At 44.4% G+C, this 26605-nt stretch overlaps 1 long non-coding RNA gene across 3 annotated transcripts in view; it reads left to right on the forward strand.

Moving 5' to 3' along the window:
- The first annotated feature begins 783 nt into the window (after window positions 1-783).
- Window positions 784-26605, forward strand: part of LOC102167963 (uncharacterized) — a 42578-nt gene continuing 16756 nt past the window's right edge. The window contains exons 1-5 of one of the 3 annotated variants that reach the window (XR_014826518.1): window positions 784-949; window positions 2660-2826; window positions 8012-8175; window positions 8551-8955; window positions 9561-11030. This is a non-coding gene — a long non-coding RNA (uncharacterized LOC102167963). Of the gene's footprint in view, window positions 950-2659; window positions 2827-6540; window positions 6763-8011; window positions 8176-8550; window positions 8956-9560; window positions 11031-26605 lie in introns of those variants that run through there. The other 2 variants (XR_014826517.1, XR_307381.3) reach the window with 2 other exon arrangements.

Here is a 26605-nt window from a genome sequence, read left to right on the forward strand (position 1 = left end):
TAATTTTTTTTCTGATGAGTGCCTGGATTTATTCATGAATTCAAAATCATTTGAAAAATCCATGTTTTTCATGTATTCATCAAATCTCTTCCCACCTCCAGGTTTAGTGACATGTTGGGAGATTGAAGTTGGTCACAGGTGAAATATTTTTGTGAAGCTAATGACGCAACCTGCTAGTCGGGGCTTTTTTCTCTTCCCCGAGAGCTCGTTGTAAATTACAGCCCAGTGAAGGCACAGCTTTTACAGGGAACTGCTGGTACCAAAGTCTCAGAATGACTGTTATCTCCGTCTTGAAGATCAAACAGGCTCAGTGGGCTCACGCAGTTTAAGAATAAACTGCCCGAATCCAGGCAGTAATAAAAAGGCCTCGCCTCGGGCAGAAGAGCTTGGGAATCGAAAGCCTGGAGCGCTTGTCCAAGGAGATGAGGTGGCAGCTACCTCAGCACAGCAAGGACTGTAGCCTGCGTTCAGCAATGGGAAGTGATCCTGCAGGAAGGTGGGCCTGCAGGATGGTTGGGACACAAACCTCCACCCTCTCCCTCCTCCCGCCCTGCTCCCGCAGATGCCAGGTGTGCCCCTTCGCTGGGGGTCACAGTGACTCCCCCTTTCCCCTACCTGTCTGGTCCTTAACTCCTCCTTCCTCGTGCCCCACCCCCACCCCCCTCCTCCACTCCGCCCAGATCCTGAGTGAACTCGGGCCTGTCTGGCCTCCCAGAGCCCAGGCTCACCTCTCGTGGGGCAAGTACCGCAGAAGGGTCTGCTGATTGCTCTGCCTTCCCCCATAGGAAAGAGCCATCCTCGCACCCGCCCGCCTGGCAGTCCCTTGGTCGGGGTGACTAAATGCACAAGGATTAAACTGCGAGTGAAGCTCCTCTGTGCTTAGCCTCAGGCTCAGCTTGAAGGCGTGTGCCCGCCTCTGCCCCCAGGTTGCACTGAGAAGAAGCCTGGGGTAAGTCTAGCCAGTGTTCACCACATAAAGGGCAAAATGCCAAAACTGATAGATTTCAGCCCATCAGCGGGCAAAGCAGTACAGAGCTTAAGACTGATCTTGTCCTTTAGAGGAGAATAGCATATCTCTAAATACATTGATGTGAGATCTAAAAACATCCAGTCACTTACAGAATTGGAATATCATATGTTTATGACAAAGATAGAAACATTCAGTCCATAGTAACTTATCTTGCTATCAGCAGCATGAAAGACTGGTCATTTCAGAATGAGTCGCATAAAATGTGAAATAATGAGAACCTGCCAGGAAGTGGCATCTCTCCTTCAGGCTAAACTCACACTTGCCTCGGAGAGAGAGTTTAGGTTTGTGTGACTAGCTCCAGCACCACAATTCAATGCAGTTTTAAACTTGGCAATTGATTTTCATAAATGAGATTTCATTGCATCCTTGTAAGAAATAATTTCTTAATTTTTTCATGGCTTCCAGGCAGAGACCCTACTGATTCCCGGGGCTTTTTAACTGCTCTGCAGTGAGAAGTGACAAATGAGTAAACGTCTTTGATGAGATATTTCCAAGCACCTATAGCTTAAGCCAGTTGATTTCTTTGCTTTAAGATGGAGGCCAGGAGCTTCCCAAACCCCAGGGGCAAGGAAGGGACTGCTTCTGAACAGCAGCATGCTCAGGCGGTCTTTGCCAGAGGAGCTTGTCTTCCGAGGCATAGTTTTGTGAAGCTGCGGAGGGAACAGCTGGAAGTTCAGGCCAGGACGCACCCTGAAGGGCTAGACTGGGGGTTCCGGAGACCTCGTCGGGGCAGACCTTATAAAGAACCCCACACCCCGCACACTTCTGTGATTTCTCACGGAATGCAGGGCGCATGCGATTTCCAAATGCGGGGAACACTTTTTGGCCAATGTGCTCCCACGAAAGGCCACGGATGGTGCACCTCCAGCCAGTGCTCACCTCGCAAACGCCACCGCCCAGCGCCAGACCGGGCTGCCTCGGAACCCCGCTCCACACCCACCTCCAAGTGACACTGCAGTGTCTTTGACATTGGCCCTTCTTCCTTCCCTCCCTCCTTCCTGCCTTGCCTTCAAAAATATCCACTGGGAGAATAGACTTGTGGTTGCCCGAGGGGAGGAGGAAGGAGTGGGAGGGTCGGGAGCTTGGGGTTAAGGGGTGCAAACTATTGCTCTTGGAATGGATTTACAATGAGATTCTGCTGTGTAGCACTGAGAACTATGTCTAGATACTTATATTGAAACACGACAATGGGAGGAAAAAGTATGTATACATGTATGTGTAATTTGGTCCCCATGCTGTACAGTGGAAATAAATAAATAAAATTTTTAAAAATTAATTAATTAATTAATTAAAATCCACTGGGCACGTGTTATGGATCAAGCCCTTTGCTAAGTGCTGGGGATAGAAAGAGCTTCACAATCAGATTTCTCTCTACCTGCACAGATCTTAGAGTCATGGGGCTCAAACAGATGTAACAGACGATTCCTCAAATAAAGCATAAGGTAAGAGGGGCATCACAGATGTCAGGATGTAGGTACATGATGGTAATATTGGAATGTTTATAATATTGGAATGTATATATATAGTATTGGAATATATATATAGTACTGGGATATATATATATATGTATATATATGGTGCTTTGTAAATATGGCCTTGTGACTGTGATGAAAACATATTTATTTGCAGTGGGAAGATAATGTTCTAACAGCAGAGGACTTCCACAAGAAAACAACTGCCTTTTGAAAAAGACTAGTCACTGTAATCTGGAAAAGGGTTGATTTCATGCCTCGAAACCAAACCTGAATTGGTTTGGATTAATACGGCAACAGTAAGATGCAGATAAATTAATACATGTGAGTTGCATTTAAGAAATACAATCGAGAAAAAATATATTTGGGGAATGAGAACTAAAAAGATACCAAGTTTGGATAATGTATTCATATTAATATTATAGAAATAATGTGTATTTTTCTAATGTTACAGAAAGGTCTAATAAGAAGTGAAAGCAAGGATGTTTTATTAGGTGAATTGGATTTAGGATACATTGACATGGCAGGAAAAAGGTATATCCCATTATTTTTAAATTGGAAATGTTCTGGAAAAAATGGTTGGTAAGCATTGATGGCAAAAATATTTGCTATTTATAAAATAAGTATATTTCATATTTTATCTGATAAAATTCCTTTTTTTTCTGTTGTATTCAAAGGAAAATTCAATATGAAAAAATGTAACAAAGATGCATTTGAGGACTTATTTGAGCTTATATATGTATGTGCTTTATAAAGTATAACATGTAGTTTGGCTTTGATATGAATCAAACAGATCATTATTTATTCCTCTTAAAGGAAGAAGTGATTTGATTTGTGAATTTAAAGCCTCTACATTAATCTCCACAATGTAAGATGGACCATCGAGAATTTTAAGATAAGAGACTCTTATTTAAAGCCAGAGATGAACAGATTATGTAGAAGAGCACGTTTACACATCGAGAATTTTAAGATAAGAGACTCTTATTTAAAGCCAGAGATGAACAGATTATGTAGAAGAGCACGTTTGGTGCCTGACTCAAGATCACCTTGTAGGCATAGAATTTAAGCACCAATCAAGTTTTCCTTACATTTTTTATGTGTCAGACAAGTTCACCACAAGCACAGTTCTGAAAGAACTAGAAGGCAGAATCGGGTCTTCTCACCTTATGCCTGAGAAATAAAAAGAGGGAGAAAGAAGTGCCTGAGAACTATTGGTTGGTACTTAGCCTTTCTGTCATTGACAGAGAAGAAACAGTCCCTGTGGCCACCAGTTATTGGACACATGAGGATGTGGCAAGAAAAGGACAATCCAGAGGCAAAAATCCCTGTGGAGGTTGACCGAAGTTATGGCCGTCTTCCTGACACAAAGGCTCCAATCGCCAAAGGTACATCACAGGTGTCAGAACCACCATCACAGTTGGAATTCAGGGCTTGACACCACTGCTGTTCCAGAAGGGTGTCCTACCCAAGTCTCCAGACCACGCGGCTTCCCTCAGCACTGCAGCTGATTCTACTGGGGACTTCCATCTCCGTAGGATGTGTAAACAATGCGGTACTGGTGGCTAAACAAGTCTCTGCCCTTCCAGTGGTGGATAAAGGTGACTAAAACTTGAACTTCATGTTTGCTGTTAAGTGGTGAAGACAGAGAGGCTACTGGCAAGTGAGCTTTTATTCCCAAATGATTCCTAAGCACACTGTCCCACTCCCCATAAACATGGCACCAAAATAGTGATGTAATGAATAGGATCAGGATTTTCACTGTAAGATTGGTACTGCTTGGATCATATGTTTTTAAGCACTTTGGATTGTGGGCCTTTCTGTATGAGTGGAGCACTTACCAATTTCAACTGCTTTATACCAAATCCATCATGGATACAGCCAACTCACAGAATCTTAGAGAATCTCCCAGCAAGGCAGTATTCTTATCAAAATAGGCTATTACTTGCCAATTCAGTTCTCTACTTCCAAGAACTTGCTGTTTATACACAAAGCATGTCCTCTTTCTTCAAATATATAAGGCATGTAATTGGCACCATATTTTTTTTATTACCATCTATTTAATTCATTTTTTTCTTAATTTTAGATTTATATGTATTGTTCCTCAAGGCTGTTGAGGAAGAGCCTGAATGACAGACAAAGGACACGGCATCTTCACTAAGAAAGACCTGCTTCCATTTGGTAGTCTGAAAAATAAATCACATATATGAGATTTATTTTTATATATAGGATTTATTTATGTATGAGATTTATATTTATATATCTGCTTTTAAATGCATTCAGGTATATTCTAACCAAATTTATTTCTATTCTCATTATTCTCAAATAAATAAATACTGTCCCTTCATGGTTGTATGCACACTTAAATTGAACATTTACTATGTGCAGTTACTTTTGCCCACACTTTCTTATTTTACCTCACCACAAACCCACGTATTGGCTATTATTTTCCACATTTCACACATTCGTGAGGAAACTGAGACTCATAGAGAATGTTTCCAGACACAGAACAAGCAGGGAGGTGGAATTTAAGTCCACATTTGCCTGTCTGCCCAATTCCAAAGCCATTATATTCCCATTATGTTATGTTACCAGTTTTAAGGACTTGAGGCAAGCTCAGCTTTTTTCCCCTGGTATAAAATCTCAAACCTCAGAAAGTGTTATTTGTTGATAAGAATATAAATTTAGGAGTTCCCATCATGGTGGAGTGGAAGTGAATCCGACTAGGAACCATAAGGCTGTGGGTTCGATCCCTGGCCTTCACTCAATGAGTTAAGGATCCAGTGTTGCCATAAGCTGTGGTGTAAGTTGCAGATGCAGCTCAGATCTGGCATTGCTGTGGCTGTGGCGTAGGCCAGCAGCTGTAGCTCTGATTAGATCCTTGCCTGGGAATCTCCAAATGCTGTGGGTGTGGCCCTGAAAAGCAAATAAATAAATAAATAAGAACATAAATTTCATTTCATCTAAGTCAGAACAGAAAAGCAAAAAGATTGGTGGGCCTATTTTTTCAGATTTCTTCAGGGAGAAAAACGAAACTGTGCTATAAAGAAAAATTACTTGCAGCTTATGAGTTTTTGAGTCAGCAGTTATTTCCAGGAATTTTCTTTTCTTTTTTTAAAAATGTGGCTTTTCATTCATAAAATAAAAAATTCAGCACAATCAGGAGAAACTAATTCAAAATGACAGCTTGTTTCTACCAAGAAAATCTGAGCACAGATGGAACCAAAGGGAACAGCAAAGATCAGGTGCCAGCTTTTAAGAGTATTTTAGGTTTGCAAATAATAACTAATATGCTTGCAAAATTCTAGAATATATTTTACTCTGAAAAAGAATATACTTTTCCAGAATTCTTTTCCAGAATCCCAAAGGGAGATAAATAACAAAAGACATCTGTGTAAATTTAGGATTATAACAATTTATTTTTTTAATTAAGCAGAAGTAAACTGTTGAAATATTTATTTTATAAACTTGAAAATATGTACACGATATTTTAAAGTGTTTTTCTGTCATTTATAAAAGAATATAAGCATCCGGTCTAGGGTAATAAAAAGCAAAGACTACAGCCTTAACGGCAATAACTTTGAAGAATATTGCAAATTTAATTTAAAATAATGGTGCTATATTTCTTACTGACATTTTATAGGCACTCAGTGTAAGTGATCTTCCTTTGATGGTCATTGACCTTTTGTTTTCTTTGTGTGTTTAAATCCTTTCTACTAAAGAAGAAGACTTAGTTTGTCATGAATTCAATGAGAGCTGAGGAAAATTGACATCGAAAGTCACTAGCACATTTTCTAAAAAATGAATAAATGTGTCAACCCAGCAGTGGCCTCTGCTTTCCAAACTAATATGGCTTCAAACATAAAAAATAAGAATAGATTGTGTATTCTAAGATTATGCCCATAAAAGACATAAGCATTTATTTAACACTTTTACCAAGTTTTCTGGAAATGAAGGACCAAGATTTCTTTGTCTGGGGATCATTCTAAAAGCAATTAAGTCAAATAGCATACATCTGGGAGAGCAACTGTAGGTTGAAACAGGTGGGTCACGGAACTGCCTGCCAATGTCAGAGATAGAATGGAAGTCAGCATGCCGAGCTGAGTGTTGCAGAGACTCAGGCTGCAAATGAACCAGAAAGTGAGGGCTGGGTGGGAGGACGTGATGGGGGCCCTGGGAAGGCCCTCAGACAGGGTGGGGTTGTTTAAAAAAGGGTGGCAGACGAGACTGGGGAGAATATATTTTTGTTGCAAACAAAAAATGGTAAGAACTGCAAGGCTTCAGCTGTGTTCTTGGGATTGAAAAATGTTTTCTACTAAATGCTGTTCTGCACCCTCCTTCCTTTCCACGCTCCGCCTTTCCTGTGCTGGTTCTAGGTTTCGAGATTTGCTTGTTTGTTTTCCTCTTTCTTTCTTTCTTTCTTTCTTCTTCTTCTTTTTTTTTTTTTTTTTTTTAGGATCACACCCTTGGCATATGGAAGTTCCCAGGCTAGGGGTCGAATTGGAACTGTAGCTGCCAGCCTACACCACAGCCACAGAAACGCAAGATCCCAGCTGTGCCTGTGACCTACACCACAGCTCACTGGCAACGCCAGATCCTTAACCCACTGAGCAAAGCCAGGGATCAAACCCACGTCCTAATGGATCCTAGTGGGGTTTGTTACCACTGAGCCATGATGGGAACTCCCTCCCTTTTGTTTTTAAAGATTCAAGGAATAACCTGAGAATTACTGGTCACTTCAGCCCCAAGCATGAGGAATCAGTGAAGTGTGACCTTTTTACTTCCTTCTGTTGCATCACATCTGTGTGCTGCATCCGAGACTGTCTGAACCAAGATCTGTGATGACCAGGCAGCTCCTTGGATTGGTGCTGGGAAGTTTTTGCAGAGAGGATGTCTCTCAAACATCAGCATCAAGTTTCAAATTGAGGAGGAGCAAACCTCTTCCTCATCAAATCAGAAAACCTAACTGTGCAGTGGGAATGGCTTATTTATTTTTAATTTTCTAACTCAAATTTGTTCATCCCACATATGTCTACCCCATCCTGAGATATATTCTTTTCTTTTTCTTTGTTTATTCCTGATGCTATAGATAGCAAAAGAAAAAAAGGTTTCACTTTTCTACAATTTTGTTATGTTTTGATCCCTTTATCATGTGGTTCTATGAAACTCTTTTTTTTTTCCTACAATAGCTATCCAAAGACAAGATCTAACAGAGAACCTCTTTGATTTCTTCATGCTTTACTTCCCTGGACCTGTAATAGGGAAGAAACTTTGTGTTCTAATGCAAGTTAATGGCTAAAGGGTTGTTGTCCATAAGCTTAAATTATACACAGGGGCCCATCTCTGGGGGCCCTGCCTCTCAGGTAAGGAGCATTAAGCTAAAATACCTTGCTTTAGCTCACCGGAAGCATCCTGATCAGGCCCACCTGCAATTGGCTGCAGGCTGGAACAAATTAACCATCCTGGCTAATGGGAACCAGAAAATACTTGGCTTTACTCCCTCCTCTTTCAGGATAAAGAAGACTGAATTCTACCCAGGCAAATGGTTCTTTGGGACACTATACCACCATCTGCTCCATCTGCTGTCTTTCTGAACAAAGTCTCCATTCCTTGTCCCAACACCTCATCTATCAAGGTATTGGCCCGTCCTGTGCGATCAACACCAGCTTGGACTTGGTAAGAGATCCCTTCTGTTAACATGGGATTCTTACCCCACAACCCCTAGACCAAATTGAAGGGGGTCTGTAAACTCCCTGATGTAGCAGCAAAGTTTCCTTATGTTTATGTAATGGACGCGAATCTGTGTACTACACCTGGTTTCAGGCAATGGCACACTTAATTTCTCAATTCAGTTAAACGTGGGTTTGTTCCTGACTGCCTGATTGGGGAAATGTAATTTCAGACATTTGGTGGCTCCTCTTCACATGCTTAAAGTGAATTTTCAAGAAGAGAGTGCTGCGAATGGGATCTCTTTCAGGCTATTAACATCTTGGAGTATTTGGGAGGCTACAGAAACAGACTTCTGAGTGGGTTTTCAATTTGACTCTGTAGGTCGGTCAACCACAAAGTTGCTGCTTCCAAATGGAGAAGCTGCCCCTGCAGCTGCTGGTCCTTGAGCCACACTCTGCTGCCCACCAAGGATCCTCCACATTCAGGAAGCCTCTGACGTGGCTCCCAGCCATGAAACCACTGTCCACCACGTGGGAAGAGTGGTGCACAACTGGCCTCTGCCCACTGCAGGGAGTAAGTGCCTGGTCAGCCAGGATCAGCCCCCCTCACTGCGAGCTCAGCACAGGAGGAGACGCAGAAACTTCAGGATCCCTCAGAAAGGCAGTCAAAGGAGGCTGGAATCTGTGCTGAATCTCACACCTCCACATCCATCGTATTCCTCTCTCCTTTCTCATTGTGCACGAACTGGCAGACAACGGAAGCTGTGAAAACCTGGCAAAGATTCTGGTTAGTTTTTTAGTCCTGACAGGACACTGCTTCCCAAGTCTGTGCGGACAGAGCTGTTACACCAAGCGTTAGAATCGTTCACCCCAGTGGGCTTTAACTTCAGCCCCCAAGCAAGCATTTGTGCCGCTGCCCTCATCTGCAGACGTGTCATCTCAGGGCTTAGCCACCAAGACTTGGAAACTGATCAACAGGGACCCCAATTCTTCCCTCAAGCTTTTCCAATCAGACTCTTGTCTTAATTCAAAATGTAGATGCCCCCTTATTCTCCCCTTCTAAGATAATTTAACTTAACCCTCCTCCCTTTAAGACTGAAACTATTAAAAGTCCCAAACCCAGAAAACTAAGAAATTTACCTCAAATGAAAGAAAAAAAAAAAAACACTTTCATTTGTACTGCTGTTTTTCTGATGAAAGGCGTGGAGCAAAAATGCAAGAAGGTAATTAATTTTGCAATAACTCTTGCATGCATTTTGAGGCAGGGCAGGTGAGGAATGACCATAGCTTTCCTTGGATAATTGAATGAGGTTGGTGAAGGCAAGACCGTAAACCCTCTGCCTTAGGAGGTCCAATTCTACTTCATGAATGTTCTTTGTGTCTTTTTCTCAGCCTGCGTGTTCCACCACAGACATCTCATAAAAGACTGGCACTCCAGGAATCACATAGCCTCTGACACTCATTCCAGACTTGATCTGACAAATGCCCTTCTGTGCTGGCCTGTTGGCCTTCGCCTGTTGCAAAACTGCACTTGGCATTTAGTCTCTCTATGTGCCTGTAGACATTGTGTTTCTGATTTCTCATCCCTTCCTTGGCTCCCTTCTCTGGAACTCAAATCCCAGATTCCCTCCTCAGCCTGTGATCCCAGGAGCCCAGAAGTGGCAGCTCCATCTCCTACTGCCCCTTTTTCTCTGCCTGCTTGAATGGGAGGAAAATATGAACTTGACATTTCAAAAATCCATTTTGATTGTTTGAAGAATGAGTGGACATTCCTGTAAGAAGACAGCTGGCCCCAAGTCCACCTGCAGCTGTGACTGAGGGATGAACAGAGGGGAGAGAGACCACCTGGAGAAATCACCCCAATCAGCCTCTGAGCTCTCTCAATGTTTGTCCACTCTGTTCCATTGACTTCCAGCCAGTGTGGGGGATGCGTGGGGAAAAAGCACTTTGCTTGGTGAACAATTGACCAAGAGGAGCAGATGGGGACAAAGGGAGGGTGAGGTACTAACCCTCCTGGACTGTGGCAACCTTGGGGTGAGCCTCAGAGGTAGGTGGGTTTCCAGGCGTGGATGTGCCCTGGGGATCCACTTCCACCCACTGAGGCCACACACTTTCTTTGGAGCTAGGACGACGGTCACTCAGGGTGGAAGGGCTGGACACTTCAGTGGAGAACCCGACTGCTGACCCATGTGCTCAGAGATCACAGGCATGTGTGCTACAGGGACAATGCAATAGAGTCCCAGAGTTGGAGCCTTGTTTGCTCCCACCCTGGGTCCAGTGACCTAAGTGATGGACAATGACCAGAGCTCCCTCAGGCAGTCAGATCATTCTCATATCCAGTCTTCTGACCATTGGGCCCTGTGGCGATACCAAGGACATTCTCATGTCTTGGTCCTCTGACCACTGGATGCCGTGGTCACACCGAGGACATCTTTACATCCTTTCCTCTGACCACTGGACCCCCAGGTCACACCTAGGAATCTTCATTTTCAGTCCTCTGACCACTGGACCCCGTCGTCACACTCAGAACATCCTCACGTCCCGTCCTTTGACCACTGGATGCCGTGGTCGCAGTCTGGACGTCCTGTGAGGGCCTGATCTCTGCCAGGAGGATCTGAGGATCCCCAGCTGGACAGTGTTCCCCACAGTATGAGCCCATCTGGAATTAAGAGTTGCGGCCAGTGCTGGGATCGGGGCAGATCAGCTCTGGGCGGTAGCTCCGCCCACGCACACCCCGGAGCAGGTGTTTCTATCCAATCATGGCCCAGCGTGTTGGAGGATGCGCAGAGGCTCCTGGGAGAGAGGTGAGAGGAGACGGAGCCGTAGCCAGAAACTGCTGCGGGTTTGGACTCCGAGGTCTTGGTGAGTACCATCTGCCTACGTGAATTTGGGCTCGAGGTGGTGTGGGGGTCAAGGGTGTTCCGCGCTTCCCGTAGGCCCCGGCTCCTCCTTCCTTCCTGGGACCTGGGGGCTGGAGGAGCAGCCAGAGAGTCTGCCGGGCCCGGGGTCCCACAGGAAGCATCAGCTCACAGACTTGGTGATCCTAGCGCAGAGTGCAACCCCCACCCCCAGGTCGGAGCCAGTGAGTCTGCAGAATCCCTGGACTGTGGCGCACGGGGGCTGTGACAAGCCCACCTTCTCCTGTGCCTCTTACTGAGTCGGTAGTTCAGGTCCGGGTCAGGGAAGAGCTTGTTGGCTGAGGTCTCCTGTCCTCCTTATGCTGTGGGTACACTGGGCCATTGGTGCCGGTCGGTGTGGGTGAGCACTTGGGGAAACCACTGAATGTTCAGGGATTCCATGAGTATTTAGGGGGCAAGTTGAGTATTTGGGGGGCCCGCGGAGCGTTTGGTGAGCCCAGGGAGCATTCAGGAGGCCTGGTGAGCATTTGGGGAGCCCAGTAAACACTTGAGGTGCTCGCTGAGCTTTCAGGGGGGCCAGTGTGTGTTTGGGGCCCCAGAAAAGGTGGAGCACGTGAGCTTTGGGTGCCGTTTGCCGTCTGTGTGCACTTCCGTCCCTTCCTTCACCTGAGAAGAATTTCCTGAGTGTTTTCTCTGGGCTAGTCACCACCTGCACATGCGCATGGGACAGAAAGAGCCTTCCTGAGTCGTCACAGGTGGGCGGCTCAGATGTCTCACCTGGCCATAAGGCAGGTCAGCAGCACTAGAACCTTAGCTCTCATCTTGCCCACCATGCGTTTGTGAGCGCTTCTCCTCATGCTCACTGAGTCCCGTGTTGACTGAGAAGGCAAAGGGTAGAGTGGATCCAGCTGAGGAGGTGCTCAGTGGGGAGGGTGGCAGGGCCTGCAGGTGCGCCTGGCTGACTCCCATGGGTGCTGCTCTAGGCTGGAGAGTGGAATCACCTGTGTGGTTCTGGGTTGGCACCAGGGCTGAGCACACCTGAATGTGTACTTGGAAACTAGAAGCTGGGGTCTGCAGCAAGGGAGAAGACCCACATTGTGCCCCTGGGAGGAGGCGAGCACTTGGCAAGTGCAGGATTGGTGTCCATGGGGGTGGGACAGTTTTCCTCCCATCAGAGAAAAAACCATGACCTTCTTGGGGACGGGAAGGCAAAAGGGAAGATGAGGGACTTATTACAAGATACCAAGATTCTGGTGAAACAGAGGTCTGGGGACATGGGGACAGGACACCCAGTGATCAGATGACCTGAATTATGGGGAGAGGCCAGAGGACAGGAGGGGACAGGACACCCAGTGATCAGGTGAGCTGAGTTATGGGGAGAGGCCTGGGGATATGTGGACAAGAGAGGACAGGACTCCTTTGGTGTTATGTGGCTTGTGTTTGGGGAGAGGTTTCTTCTGCAAGGGGTCAGATACATAACCCACAGGTGTCCCCACAGTGGTGACACACACACACAGTTGCCCCCATGATGGTACCCTACTTGATACATGGCAGGTACCACTATACCACCCACACCTGGGACCTGAAATGTGTTTTTTGTGTGTGGGTTTTTTTTTTTTGCTTTGTTTTGTCTTTTCTAGGGCCGCATGTGTGGCATATGGAGGTTCCCATGTTAGGGGTCTAATCGGAGCGGTAGCGTCTGGCCTACTCCAGAGCCACAGCAAGGAAGAATCCCAGCCACATCTGCGACCTACACCACAGATCACAGCAACGCTAGATCCTCAACCCACTGAGTGAGGCCAGATATCGAACCCGCAACCTCATGGTTTCTAGTCAGATTTGTTAACCACTGAGCCATGATGGGAACTCCTGAAATAAATGTTTTGATGTATGTCACCTTTGTAGTCCCATCAGGCCTATGAAATAAATTCAAACCCATGTTAGAAAGGAAACTTTTATTTCAAAAGAATTATTGTGAGGAGGAAGGGGTTCAATTACAGGGGATGAGTACTGATTGGGGTTGGGGACTATTACTATAGAGGAAGGACTATAAACAAGAGACAGTGTTACTGTAGAGAGGAGACTCATGATAAAGGAGGAATATGACAAGAAGTGGAGGCTAAGACAATGTGGGGGGATAATACTGTGGAGAAAGGATTCTTACTACAAAGGAAGACTACTGCTATAGTGGGGGACTATTTCTGTAGAGGGGGGAACATTACAATGGGGAGATGATAAAGTGGGGGTGTTAGAGTAGAGGAGGACTATGACAATAGAGGGGGCTGCTATAATAAAGGGGACAAGTACAATAGAGGAGGACCATTCTGTAGAGGCGGACTGTTATAGTAGAGGCAGTACTATTTCTGTAAAGAGAGAACTCTTACCATAGAGGGGGGACTATGATACTACAGGTGAAGCTATTACAATAGAGGGAGTCCTATCGCTGTGGAGGAGGGACTATGACTATAGAATGGGGACCATAATAGTAGAGGAGCCCTATCACTGTAGAGGAGAAACTGTGACTGTGGGGGGGGGGGGGAGCCTGTTACTGTAGAGTGAGGACTGTGACACTAGAGTGGAGCTATTAGTCTAGAGGGGGGACTGTGATAATGGAGGAGGACTATTACTAAGAGAGGTACTATTATAATGGATAGAGGTCTGTCCCTGCAGAGGGGACTGAACCAATAGAAGTACAGTTACTGTAGGGGGGACTATGACAATAGAAAGGGACTATTATAGTAGAGAAGGACTATGACTATAGAGTGAGGACCTAGAGGCAGGACTGTTACTGTAGAGGGGGGATATATCAATAGAGGAGGACTGTTGCTGTAGAAGAGGGAATGTGACAATAGGAGAAACTCCTGACACAGTATGCAGGCATCTGGAGAGTTGGAACAGAGGAGGTTTCTTGGGAGTGAGTTCAGGATCTGGGTGAGTGGACAGGTAGAGATCCAGGGTCTTCAGTGGGGGACCATTTGGGGACCCAGCTGCTCTACAGTCTGGGCTTGTCTGTAGGTGATTATGATTTAAAACAGGATCCCCTTCCATGATGAGGTAGCCATGCTGGGTCCCATCGTGGGTAGAAGTTCTAGCGTTTTATGCCCATCCCTCCCCCACCCCAAGATACCTGCCTGTGACAGGAGGGAGGGGACACTCAGACCTGGGCTATGACAGGATGGTAAGGATATTCCACAAACATGGAAAACACCATTTATTCTGGAACCAGCGTGAAACCACATGGGATGTGCATCATAGGTAACATCAGGGGGGCCTGCTGAGAGGCTGCAGAGATGGAACAGTCTCATCCTTTGTGCAGCTTAGTGGCAACCACCTGTTCCAGCCATGTTCCCAGATACAGTCACTGATTCTTCATGATGGAGGAGGGTTTCTGTTTGGAGCCATGTTCCACTGGAATCAAGCTCCCCCAGGAGCAGGGAGTTGAGGACTTTTTCTCCATCCCATTTCAAAGACATGCCCAGTTCTGTAGGAAACATTCTGAGCTGTGACGGTGTCAAAGGCATGTTTCTCTTTAAAAGATGTGCACACACTTCAGAGACAGAGAAGGAACTCCCTTGTTTTCTAAAGGAAATGTCCTAAGAAAGAATGAGGGGGAATGGTTTGAATCTGGATTTGCTTACACTGCCCACTCTAAGTCCAGGGTGGGCTGTGCAGGAACCAAGTTCACCCGCCCAACTTTGAAAATTTGTGTGCATTGTGGATGGATGTTTTCTGTTCTGTCTCAAGGTAGATGAAGCCACAGGAACGATTTCACTCAGGTGAGGATTAAAAGTGCAAAGCAAAGAGTTCCTGTCATGGCTCAGTGGTAACAAATTGGACTAGTATTCATGAGGTTGCAGGTTTGATTCCTGGCCTTGCTCAGTAGGTTAAGGATCCGACGTTGCTGTGAGCTGTGATGTAGGTCACAGATGTAGCTCAGGTCTGGCATGGCTGTGACTGTGGTGTAGGCTGGCAGCTGCAGCTCCAATTCGACCCCCACCCCACCCCCGGCCTGGGAACCTCCATATGCTGAGGGTATGGCCCTAAAAAAAATAAAGTGCAAAGCAACATGCTGATAATGGAGCAATTTCCACCCCATCTCCACTCGGGAACAGCTATTGCTGACATTAGTCACAGGCACACCAAGGATGCCAATCAGATGGGAAGACATGGGGGGGTACGAAATAGTCACAGGGAAGGGGTGATCTGACCACTTTCAAGTTCATGTTTTAGCTAGATATTTCTGGAGCAATACTGGATCCTATAGATAGAAATGCTGTGTATTCTAAGGTCCACGGGTGACCTTAAAAGGTAGGGGTTCTTGTGACTGTACCTGGGAGTGATATTTGTTCATTCACTCAACAGATTCATGTTTGAGATCAAGGAGTGTGTGTGGAGGCTCCCAAAGCAGGTGTCATCTGAGCTTCTTGTTGGGAGCACCTCTGGGATTTCTCTGGGGGAGGAGCCCTACTGGGTCCCCACCCTGCTCCTTAGGATAATATTAGCTCACAGAGGCATTCAGGCATCACATGTAGACGGGACACCAGTGATGACCACTCCAAGGGAACAGAAGTCAGGCTTGTAACCCTCCTTGGGCTGAACAGAGGAAAGGGATTTGGGCTTCTTTGTGGAATAATAAGTTACAGGAAGGCAGCCAGGAAACCACAGAGGACAAGGGTGTCTAGTGGGGTTTGTCTAATGGGATCTCCTCTGTAAATGTGAATTTCCTTTGCAGGAGGAATGCCTGTGCACTGTTCTAAAGCTTCCCCTGCATCTGTTGGTTCTGAGTGGCCTTTGGCTCAAAGTGACCCATACCAAAGAGGCACATTCTGGGGTGGTGTTTTCTGGAACCCTCCTTTTTGTACTGACTCAGCAGGATTCTTGCTGAGATGAGGCTGTGCAGGCCCAACAAGGATGGGGCTAAGGATGGTGTGGGTGAGACATGGTTGAGGAGAGTCTTGTCACCTCTAGTGGTCCTGGGCCTGGTATCTGTGTCCTGATCTCTTCTTCCTATAGGGACACCTATCCTATGGGGTCTGTTATCTCAGAGGGATTGTGATGACACTCCCACCCCCACACAGGGAGAGAGACGTCCACATCCCAGCCCCAGGGCTCAGGACGTGACCTCATTTGGAGGTAGGCCCTGATTCTCTAAATTGGTTAAGACAGAGGCATTAGGGTGGCCCTAATTCTGTGTGACAGTGTCCTTATAAGCCAAGAGAAGACAGAAGAGAAGCCACCTGAAGACAAAAGAAGACACAGGAGAGAGGCAGCCACAAGTCCAGGGATGCCTGGAGCCCCCAGAAGCTGAAAAAGGCAGAAAGGACCCTCCCCTGAAGCCTCAGCCCTTTCAAGGTAGACAGTGGCCACAGGTGGGCCTAAACTGAAGGCAATGCCATGGTCCCTGACTGTTCTGTGTTCCCCGTGTGGTGCCCTGGGGACAGCTCTCACAGCTGGACGCTGACCAGCAAGTTTGTTTCACGTGAGACTGCAGGGCATAGGTCCTCTGAACATGCAGGCCCATCTCACCCTTCTTTCTGGGCTCTGATCACACAGGGTGACTCTGAACCGTGTGGGGCTGGTTTTTGGCCCCTGAGCAGGACCCCTGGGTGTAGGTTAAAAGTGCAGGTTACATATCAAGAATGATGGAGGGTGAATTTCTCCTCAGTCCTGTGCACTTGGGGCTGAGGGAATAAAGCACTGACACAGGCTACAGTGTGGAAACGTGAAGCTCAGAGAAAGAAGCCAGACGCAAAAGGACAAGTAGAATGTGATTCCACTTACATGAAACGTCCAGAACTGGCAGATCCATAGAGATGGAAAGGGGATTGGTGGTGCTAGGGCTGTGGGAAATGAGGGTGGCCTCCAAAGGGTGGGGTTTGGGGGAGATGACGGAAATGTTCTAAAATGGATTGTGCTGATGGTTGCACAACTCTGTGAATATACAAAGCACCACTGAGCTTTATACTTTATACAGGTGAATTGCATGGTACAGGAATTAAATCTCAATTTAGTTTGATCAAAAGTGAAAACCTGGAGGCTTCCAGGCCCACCTCCAGGATCTGACCCCTGATGAGTGGGGTTGGGTAGGACCTGTGTGTCTGAAAGTCCCGTCGTGTACAGCCAGGTGGTCTGAGACACCTCAGGAAATGTTCCCCCTGGCATCAGACACGTGGGCCCTAGGGCAGTCAAGCCTCAGGCAACGAGGCTGGATTCCGTGGCTTTGCTGTCCGCCCTTGAGGACAGTGGCATCATCTCCATAGAGGGAGGTGGGTCAGCTTGAACCTGCTTCTTCACGTTTCTTCTCTTCCAGCAATGGTGACAGCCAAGCTGTGCCAGAGTCACCAAGGCAAGAGTGTTATGCACCAAGTGACTGAGACATTAGACCAGGTGGGGCAGGCTCTGCAGAGGCAGCGACCCAGGACTGAGGCCACAGAACCTCCTGAGTGTCACGGCCCCAGGGCTCCGCTCATGGGAGTTGCCATCAGGCTTGAGGGTTGAAGCAGCCATGGCATCGAGATTTCATTGGTAGAAACGGTCCTCCCTAGCTTCCCTCCTTGTACTTTGTTGGGGAGGGCCCCCCCTTTTTATAAATAAAAATGATAAACTTTAATATTAAGAATTATGTTATGGCAATAATCATAAAGATCAAGAAACAGAAAATGAGAGGGCACATGGGCCTGCCATTCCCTCCTTATAGCCTCTTCCCCACCAGAAGGTAGCTGAGCCCCCAGTCTGGGGACAGTGGTCTTGTCCTCAGAGTTTACCCACAGGCACATCTCTGCACATAATGCAGCCCAGCTTTGCCTGCTTACAAACTCTGTACACAGGTGACCTCGCAGGCTGCTTTGTTGCTTTTGGTGGCTCAGCTTTGTGTCCATGATATTGTTTCATCCCCTGGATATGGTGTTTTTTAATGTTTTGATAGTTTTTTATAACTTTAAGTAAAAACTTACTTGCTGTGGAGTGTTCCTTTGTATGAGCATGCATTGTTCATTCTCCACCTGCTTGCGACAGTCTTCAGCTTGGTTGTAGGTTTGGCTCCTGTGGCTGCAGAGTCCACATCCATGTGTCCTGGCGCAGTGTTCATGGGTGTGTGTAACTGGGAGCAGCCCTGTGGTATGTGTGTGCAAACACTTCAAGGTCTGAGGCCAGAGTGTTTCAGCATGGTTGCAACCCAGCCAGGGCCTCCATTGCTCCACATCTGCTGAGATTTAATGCTTTGTTTTTAATGGCTGCCTGTCTGCTAGGTGTACAAATAGTTTTCTCTTACTGTTTTAATTCCCTGGGTTGTTAGCGAAGTTGTGCATCTCACTGCATTCATGGACTATTTCCTCTTTTTAAGTTTTAAAAATTGTGCTTAAATACACATAACATAAAATTTACCATCCTAATCATTTTTAGGTGCACATTTCAGGGTCATGAAGTAATTCACACTGTTGTGTAACCATGACCACCATCCATCTCCAGAACTTTTCCATTTTGCAAAACAAAACTGTCCCCATTTAACACCAACCCCCGCTCCTCCATCCCCAGGCAACCATCGTCCTACTTTCTGTGTCTGTGGATTTGAATGCTTGAGGGGCCTTGTATGGGTGGAATCAAACATTATTTATTCTTTTGTGTCTGGCTTATGTCAGCACAGCGCCCTTAAGGTTCATCCATGCTGTAGCCTGTAACAGAATTCTTTTGTTTTTAGGCTGAATAACATTCCATTGTATGGATGAACCATGTTTTGCTTCTATAGTTATCCATCAGTGGATACATATAAAGATTAACTTCTCATGTCTTACATTTTCAGAATAATTTCAAAAAGTCCTATGAATCAAAAGTCATTTATCGTTAACTTAAAAATTTTTTTTTAATTAGAGTTGATTTAGTGTTCTGTCATACAGCAAAGTGACCCAGTCATACATATATACACATTCTTCTTATATTATCTTCCATCATGTTCTATCACAAGTGATTGGATATAGTTCCCTGTGGTATAAAGCACGGCCTCATTGCTCATCCATTCTAAATGTAATTCTTTGCATCTACTAGCCCCAAACTCCCAGTCCACCCCACTCCCTCCCCCTCGGCAACCACACATCTGCTCTCCATGCCTGTGAGTCTGTCTCTGTTCTGTAGATAGGTACATGTGTGCCATATTTTAGATTTCACATATAAGTGATATCATATGCTGTTTGTCTTTCTGAATTACTTCACTTAGTATGAGAATCTCGAGTTGCATCATGTAACTGCAAATGGCATTATTTCATTCTCTTTTACGGTTTAGTATTCCATTGTGTCTATGTACCACATCTTCTTAATCCATTCATGTCAGTGGACATGTAGGTTGTTTCTCTGTCTTGGCTCTTGTGAATAGTCCTGCTCTCAACACAGGAGTGCATGTTATCTCAGAATCATAGTCGTGTCTGGATAGATGCCCAGGAATGGGATTGCTGGTTCATATGGTGGTTCCATATTTAGTTTTCTGAGGACCCTCCATACGGTTTTCCATATTGGTCATACCAAGTTACATTCCCACCAACAGTGTAGGAGGATCCCCTTTTCTCCGCAGCCTCTTCAACATGTTATTTGTGGACTTATTAATGATGGCCATTCTGACTGGTGTGGGGTGGTACCTCATTGTCGTTTTTATTTGCATATCTCTAATAATTATTGATATTGAGCTTTTTTTTTCATGTGGCTGCTGGTCATCTGTATGTCTTCTTTGGAGAAATGTCTGTTCAAGTCTTCTGCCCACTTTTTAGTTGGTTGTTTGTTTTTCTGCTGTTGAATTATATGATTTGTTTATATATTTTGGAGATTAAGCCCTTGTCAGTTGCATCATTTGCAACTATTTTCCCCATAGGCTGTCTTTTTTTTTTTTTTTTATGGTCTCCTTTGCTGTGCAAAAACATGTAAGTTTGATTAGGTCCCATTTGTTTGTGTTTTTATTTTATTTTATTTTTTTTTGTCTTGTCTTTTTAGGGCCGTACCCATGGCATGTATAGGTTCCCAGGCTAGGGGTTGAATTGGAGCTGTAACTGCCAGCCTATACCACAGCCACAGCTACGTTGAATCTGAGCCACATCTGTGACCTACACCACAGCTCACAGCAACGCCAGATCCTTAACCCACTGAGTGGGGCCAGGGATTGAACCTATATCCTCATGGATACTAGTCAGGTTCATTAACCACTAAGTCATGACAGCAACTCCTGTGTTTTTATTTCTATTGCCGTGGGAGACCATTTTTGTGCACAGTGTGAGGGTATATACTAGTTTCACTGAATTATAGGCAGCTGTCCAGTTTTCTCAGCACCACTTGGTGAAGAGGCTTTTTCCCATTTTATATTCTTGCCTCCTTTGTTGAAGATCAACTGACTGAAGGTGTCTGGGTTTATTTCTGGGCTCTCTATTCTGTTCCATCAGTTCCTATGTCTGTTTTTGTATCAGTACCACTTTGTCTTGATTACTGTAGTTTTGCAATATTGTCTGAAGTCTAGGAGAGTTATGCCTCCTGCTTGGTTTTTTATCCTCAGGATTGCTTTGGCAATTCTGGGTCTTTTATGGTTCCATATAAATTTTTGGATTGTTTGTTCTAGTTCTGTGACAAACGTCATGGATAATTGGATGGGGATTGCAATAAATCTGTAGCTTGCTTTGGGTAGTTCAGCCATTGTAACAATATTAATTATTCCAGTCCAGGAATATCCAGGCTATCTTTCCATTTCCTTGAATCCTCTTTAATTTCCTTGATTATTTTAGTTAGCGGCATATAAGTCTTTCACCTCCTTGGTCAGGTTTATTCCTAGGTATTTAATTTTGGGGGTTGCAGTTTTAAAAGGTATTTTTTATATCCCTTTTCTAATATTTCACTGTTGGTATACAGAAATGCAACCGTTTTCTGGACATTGACTTTGTATCCTGCTACTTTGCTGAATTTATTAACCAATTTTTTGTTGTTGTTTTTGCTTTTTTCTTCAGGGCCACATCCATGACATATGGAAGTTCCCAGGGTAGGAGATGAATCAAAGCTATAGCTGCCAGCCTACACCAGAGCCACAGCCACACAGGATCTGAGACACATCTGCAACTTACACAACTCACGACAATGCCAGATCCCTGACCCACTGATCAAGGCCAGAGATTGAACCTGTATCCTCACGGATACAGTCAGATTTGTTTCTGCAGCAGGAACTCCCTATTGATCAGTTTTTGTGTGGAGTCCTTAGGGTTTTCTATATATAGTATCATGTCATCTGCATATAGTGACAATTTTACCTCTTCCAATTTGGATACCTCTTATTTCTTTTGTAAGATTGTTGTGGCCAGGACTGAGTAAAAGTGGTGAGAGTGGGCATCCTTGTCTTGTTCCAGATTTAGCAGGAAAGCTTTCAGCTTTTCTCTGTTGAGTATTATATCGGCTGTGAGTCTTTCATAAATGGATTTTATTATGTTAAGATATGTTCCCTCTATACCCACTTTGGTAAAGTTTTTATCATGAATGGATGTTGGATTTTGTCAGCTGCTTTTTCTGCAACTATTGAGATGATCATGTGGTTTTTGTCTTGTTTTGTTTTTTGTTTTTTGGGTTTTTTTTTTTTTTTTTGTCTTTTGTCTTTTTAGGGCCACACCTGCAGCATAGGAGGTTCCCAGGCTAGGGGTCTAATCAGAGCTGTTGCTGCTGGCCTACACCACAGCCACAGCAACACCTGATCCGAGCTGTGTCTGCAACCTACACCACAGCTCATGGCAACACTGGATCCTTAACCCACTAAGTGAGGCCAAGGATTGAACCCTCAACCTCATGGTTCCTAGTCAGATTCGTTTCCACTGCACCATGACAGGGACTCCTCACGTGGTTTTTGACTTTTCTATTGTCAATGTGGTGTATGACATTGATTTGTGTATGCTGTACCATCCTTGTGAACTTGGGATGAATACCACTTGGTTGTGGTGTATGATCTTCATAGAATGTCTTTGAGAGTGTTCTTTCTTCATCAATATTTGGAAAAGTTTAAGAAGAATTGATATAAGTGCTTCTTTGTATGTTTGGTAGAATTTTCCTGTGAAGCCATCTGGTTTTGGACTTCTGTTTTGTGGGGAGAGTTTTTATTATATATTCAGTTTCATTTCTAATGATGGGTCTATTCAAACAATCTATTTCTTTTTTTTTTTTTTTTTTTGTCTTTTTGCTATTTCTTTGGGCTGCTCCCGCGGCATATGGAGGTTCCCAGGCTAGGGGTTGAATCGGAGCTGCAGCCACTGGCCTACGCCAGAGCCACAGCAACGCGGGATCCAAGCTGCGTCTGCGACCTACACCACAGCTCACGGCAACACCGGATCGTTAACCCACTGAGCAAGGGCAGGGACCGAACCCGCAACCTCATGGTTCCTAGTCGGGTTCGTTAACCACTGGGCCATGACAGGAACTCCCAATCTATTTCTTGATTCACTTTGGGTGGGCTGTATGTCTCTAGAAAGTTGTCCATTTCTTCTAAGTTGTCAGATTCACATATAATTGTTCATAGTATTCTCTCTTTTTTTTTTTATTTCTGCAGTACTCATTGATATTTCTCCTTTCTCATTTCCTACTTTCTTTATTTGGGTTCTGTCTCTCCTTGGAGAGTCTGGTGGTGATTTTTCAATTTTGTTTACCCTTTCAAAGAACCAGCTCTTGGTATTTTTGATTTCCTCTCTGATCTTTATGATTTCCTTCCTTCTGCTGACTTTAGGTTTTGTCTCTTCTTTTTCTAATTCATTTAGGTGGCAGGTTGTTGATTTGAGATTTTTCTTCTTTTTTGAGGAAGGCCTGTATCACAATGAACTTCCAAGAACCTCTTTTGTGGCATCCCATAGATTTCAAAAGGTTATTTTTATTGTCATGTGTCTCAATTTTTTTATTTCCTTTTTGATTTCCTCATTGACCCATTGGTATTTTTAGTAGCATGTTGTTTAGTCTCTATGTAGTCAGTTTTGGTTTCTAGTTTCATGCCATTGTGGTCAGAAAAAGATGCTTGTTATACTCTTAAGTTGGTTGATGTTAGTTTTGTGCCCCAGTATGTGGTCAATCCTAGAGTGTTCCATGTGCACTTGAAAAGAATGTATATTCTAGGTTTTTTTGGATGTAATGTCCTGAAAATATCCATTAACTCTGTTCTATTGTGTCATTTAGCATCTTTGCTGCCTCTGTGTAGAGGATTTATCCACTGATGTGAGAGGGATGTTAAAGTCTCCTACTACTATTGTATTCCTATCAATTTCACCTTTTTCATCTGTTGGTATTTGTTGGATATATTTGGGTGCTTCTATATTAGGGGCATATATATTGACAAGTGTAATTATCCTCTTCTTGAATTGATTATTTTATCATTAAATAGTGTCCTTCCTTGTCTTTATGAACTTTAAGGTCTATTTCGTCTGACATGAGTGTTGCAGTTCCCGCTGTCCTGTCTTTTCCATTCCCATGAAATATCTTTTTCCATCCCCTCACTTTCAATTTATATCTGTTCTTGGCCTAAGGTGAATCTCTTGTAGGCAACATCTTGTAGGCTCTTGTTTGTAGTCTGGTCTGCCACTCTACTATGTCTTTTGATGGGAGCATTCAGTCTGTAGACATTTAAGGTAATTATCAATAAATATATATTTATTGCCTTTATCCACCTTGTTTGCCAGTTGATTCTATATTTCTCTGTTCATTTTTTTGTTTTTTTTAGGCCGCACCTGGGGCCTATGGAAGTTCCCAGCATAGGGGTGCCATCAGCCTACACCACAGCCATAGCAATGCCAGATTCAAGCCTTGTCTGTGACCTACACCACAGCTCATGGCAATTCCAGATCCTTAACCCACTGAGCAAGGCTAGGGATTGAACCCATGTTCTCATGGATACTGGCTGGGTTTGTTACCACCAAGCTACATTGGGAACTCCCCTTTCCTTTTTTTTTTTTTTTTTTTTTTGGTCTTTGTGCCATTTTCTTGAGCCACTCCTGTGGCATATGGAGGTTCCCAGGCTAGGGGCTAAATCGGAGCTGTAGCCACCAGCCTATGCCAGAGCCATGGCAACGTGGGATCTGAGCCACGTCTGCAACCTACACCACAGCTCACGGCAACGCCAGATCCTTAACCCACTGAGCAAGGCCAGGGATTGAACCCGCAACCTCATCTTTCCTAGTCGGATTCGTTAACCACTGAGCCACGATGGGAACTCCCCTTTTCCTTTTTTGATTGGATGATTTCCTTTTATTTTACACTTGTGTCTTCTTTTTAGTTTTTGTGAATGTATTGTTTGATTTTGATTTGTGGTTGCCCTGTTCTTCAAGTATGTTAACCTCTTCCTATATCTGCTTGCTTTAGCCTGATAGTCATAAAGGTTCAAACATTCTTTTAAAAAAAAAAAAAGTGTCTAGATTTTCTTACTGTTCTTACCCACGATAATTTTACGATTTTGATGTCCTTTTTTACACCTTCATGTTTATCCTTTTGCTGTTGTTTGTGTTTATCATCACTTTCACAAAGAGGTTTTTTTTTTGGGGGGGGGTGTTTGTTTCCTTTTAGATCTGTACTGGCTTATTAAGTGATTACTTTCCAATTGTGGTTTCCTCTTTCCTGTATCTTCTCACTTCTTTCCTATTTAGTATTTCAGTATTTTTCTTTTTTTTTAGAATGGGTTTAGTCTTGCTTATTTCTTTTAGTTTTTGTTTGTTGGAGAAAGTCCTTTTTTTTCTATTTTAAATGATAATCTTGCTGCGTAGAGTATTCTAGACTGCCAATTTTTCCCTTTTAGAACTTTGAATATATTTTGCCACTCTCTTCTGGCCTGTGGTGTTTCTGTAGAGAAATCAGCTGATTTATGGGGGATCCCTTATAATTTTTTATTTTTCTCTTGTGGCCTTTAGAATCCTCTCCTTTTACTTTCACCATTTTTATTATATGTCTTCATGTAGGTGTGTTAGGGTTCAACTTGTTTGGGGCCCTCTGTGCCTCCTGTATGTTGATACCTCTTTCCTTTAGATTTGGAAAGTCTTCAGCCATGATTTCTTCAAATATGTTTTCAAATCCCTTTTTTCTTCTCCTTCTGGAATCCCTATTATGCATAGTTTATATTATCTTATAGACCTCTTATATTGATTTTATGCTTTTTCATTTGGCTTTGTCTGACCAAGTTCTGTCTACACAGTGGATTTAGATCTCACCCACCTGACTGGGTGATTTCCATTATTCTATCGTCCAGGTCACTTACTTATTCCTCTGCATTATGCAATCTGCTCTTCAGTGTCTTTAATTCAGCTTTCATCTCTGCAGATGAATTTTTGAATTTTTCTTGGTTCCTCCTTATAATTTCTAGTTCCTTTCAAAAGTAATGTGTGTTACTGTTCATATCCTGCCCTTAATTCCTTCAGTATTTGCATTACCTCCTTTTTGAACTTAGTGTCTTTTAGATTGCAGAGGTCTGTTTGATTGTTTGCTCCTTCAGAGTAATTCTGTTCTTTTAACTTGGACTAATTCCTGTGCTTCTTCACTTTGCTTATATTTTTCTTATTATGTGAGTTTATGGAAAACAATTATCAACTGTAGTCTTGGAGGATTATTTATATATAAAAGTTCCCCCTGGGTAGCCTGTGAAGGCTAGCAGTTGTTCTTCTTTTTGGTGTGAGGGCTGCTTTTGGTTTTGATGTTTGCTATCTCTTTCCTCAGTGTGTACAGGGTGTTATCACCTTGATAGGGAGTGTGCCAGTGTACAGTCTGTATATGCTTCCAGGGAGATGAAGGCTATGGGCAGGGCCTGTAGCCCTGCCTGGTTGCTGGCCCCTTGACAGAATGAGGACCCATGGTGAGGGGGGGGCACAGGCTGCTCCTGACTGCAGGGCCCTGGGCAGTGGCAGTGACAGTGACCATCAGAGAGGTGGACACAGTGCCCAAAGCCTTTGGAAGTGGCAGCTATAGGGTGTGCGTGTCCCCAGGGTAATGAGGGCAATGGGTGGTGGTTGGTTGCAGTGCCCTCCTCGGCAGCAGCCCCTGAGGTGACTGGGGCCACAGGTGGGGTGCCTATTTATGGGACTCCTAGTGGTCATGGGCTATGCCCACCTCTGGAATCCAAAATGGCTGTGGCAGTTTGCACCCATAGCCAGTAGCCTGTGGAATGGTGCTCTGCTGCCTGAATGCCTGTGCTCCCTCTCAGGAGTGCTGGTCCCATCCTGACTCCTTTTTTTTTCTTCTCTTGTTTTTCCTTTTGTTCTACCCAATTATGTGGAGGGTTTCTTGCCATTTTCAGAGTCCTGAGGTCTTCTGCCAGCATTCAGTAGATGTTCTGTGCAAATCATTCTACATGTGGATATCTTTTTTTTTATGTATTTCTGAGAGGAGGTGAGCACCACATCTTACTCCACCATCTTAATCCTGCTCCCATTAATTTTTTCTTATACTTTTCATCTTGAAAAACATCAAAGCTAAGAAAAAGGCAAGAATACATGAGTTTCACGTGTGTTCAGGAATTAACGCCTCATGGTATTCATTTTGTTCCCTCTATATGCCATGCATGTGCCATGTGCATACATGTACTATGAGTGTGCATGGGTGTGTACAGAAGCACAT

Source organism: Sus scrofa, chromosome 14 (genome assembly GCF_054392235.1).
Source record: "Sus scrofa isolate SSC_HxYL_T2T_F1_AM1 chromosome 14, Sscrofa_HxYL_maternal_Yorkshire_Landrace_v2.0, whole genome shotgun sequence".
Lineage (NCBI taxonomy): Eukaryota > Metazoa > Chordata > Mammalia > Artiodactyla > Suidae > Sus > Sus scrofa.